Source organism: Crocuta crocuta, unplaced genomic scaffold (genome assembly GCF_008692635.1).
Source record: "Crocuta crocuta isolate KB4526 unplaced genomic scaffold, BGI_CrCroc_1.0 scaffold1228, whole genome shotgun sequence".
Lineage (NCBI taxonomy): Eukaryota > Metazoa > Chordata > Mammalia > Carnivora > Hyaenidae > Crocuta > Crocuta crocuta.
Genome location: NW_027528888.1, coordinates 104,511 through 106,490, shown reverse-complemented (window position 1 = coordinate 106,490; position 1,980 = coordinate 104,511). Strand labels below are relative to the sequence as shown.

The window sequence follows — 1,980 nt, the reverse complement described above, 5'->3', positions numbered from 1 at the left end:
CCACACTCTACACCTAGCAACTACTAATCTTTCTGTTGTCTCTATAGTGTCTCTATAGTTTTGCTTTTTTTTTTTTTTTGAATATTGTAAAATTGGAATCATACAATATTTAGCCTTAAAAATTTTTTTTTTTTAACATATATTCATTTTTAAGAGACAGAGCACAAGTGAAGGAGGGCAGACAGGAAGGGAGACAGAAACAGAAGCAAGCTCCACGCTCTGAGCTGTCAGCACAGAGCCCATTGTGGGGCTCAAACTCCTGAACTGTGAGATCATGACCTGATCTGAAGTTTGGCCCTCAACCAACTTAGCCACCCAGGTGCCACTAGGCTTTTTTAATTGTCTTTTAGAATTAAGGTAGTTTTGAGTTTTAAATGTAGATCTGTTATCTCTTTTGAGTTAATTTTTTTAACCTGTACCCCATTCACCTTCCCTCTGGTAACCAGAAGTTTGTTCTATATAGTTAGGAGTCTCTCTTGGTTTATTTCAGTCTTACTTTTTTCCCTTTGCTTGTTTGTTTTGTTTCTTAAATTCCAATGTGAGTGAAATTTCTCTCTGACTCCATCTCTTCCCTTATTATTATATCTTCTGAGTAAATTTTTGTGCCAAATGTGAGTTACCTATCTAGATTCATTTTTTTACATGTAAATGCACCAATTGTTTGATACCCACCAATCGTAGAGGTAGTTATTTTGCTTAATTTTGCCTTGGTTCTTTTGTCACAGGTCAGTAAATTGTTTAGGAATCTATTTCTGTGGTCTATCTTCTTTTTACCTATTTCTCTATTTGCCTATGTTAGCACTATCTTAATCACTGTAGCTTATAGCTCTTAATACTTTAAGTGTTGAATGAGTATAGTATATATAATCTAATTTTATTATTTTCCTTTAATATTTTGTTGGCTACTTTCAGTCTCTTGCCCCTCATAAACATTAGAATTACTTTGATAGTATACACAAAGTTGTTTATGAGGCTTTGGTTGTATTGCAGTGAATTTTCTAACTGCTTTAGAGAGAGCTGACATCTTGTCTTTTATATTACCATATGTGAACTTGGACTCTCTGTCCATTTATTTGGTCCTTTGATTTTGTTTATCAATAATTTTCTTCCAGAAATTTTATCTATTTTGTTAGATTTTTATCTAAGTATTTTTTGGTGGGGTGCTAAGGTAAGTGGTTTGTGTTTTTAATTTCAAATTCTAGTTCATTCATAGCATACAGAAAAGTGTTTAGTTTTTATTTATAAACCTCAAATTTATAGCCTTCTGTAGTTTACTAGTTCCAGAGGTTTCTGTTACTTCTTTTGGATTTTATACATAAGTGGTCAGAGACTGTGCAAATAAAAATGATTTTATTTTCTCATTCTTAATTTGTATACCTTTCACTTCCTTTGCCTTTGCTGCATTATCTAGGATTTCCATTATGACATTCAAAAGCAGTAGTAAGATGGGACATTTTTGCCTTTTTCCAGTCTTAGTGGTAAAAAATTGAGTTTCTTAGCATTATGATGTTAACTGTGGGGTTTTGTAGGTAATCTTTATTAATTTGACAAAGATAACCTATATTTCTAGTTTGGTAAGAGTGTTTTTATGAATGACTGTTGGATCTTGTTAAATGCTTTTTCTGCATCTATTGATGTAATCATATAATTTTTTTTTCTTTTTTAAAATGTATTTATTTTGAGAGAGAATGCAAGGTGGGGAGAGGGGCAGAAAGACAGAGAATCCAAGTAGGCTCTGCACTATCAGCCTGGTACATGGCTTGAACCCACAAACTATAGGATCATCACAGCTGAAAGTGAAAGACACTTAACCAACTGAGCTACCCAGGGGCCTCTGAGCATTCAATTCTTGATTTCAACTCAGCTCATGATCCCAGAGTCATGAGATCAAGCCCTGCATGGAGCTTCATGCTGAACATGGAGCCTGCTTAGGATTCTGTCTCTCCACCTTTTCCTGCCCCTCCTCTCGGCTCACTGTGA

The 1,980-nt window shown here is 34.5% G+C and overlaps 1 protein-coding gene across 2 annotated transcripts in view; it reads left to right on the top strand.

Annotated features, from left to right (window-relative positions):
* LOC144225648 (eukaryotic translation initiation factor 2 subunit 3, X-linked-like) overlaps positions 1 to 1,980 on the top strand; it is a 27,717-nt gene that overhangs the window by 3,805 nt on the left and 21,932 nt on the right. The gene's annotated exons all lie outside the window — the stretch shown is intronic.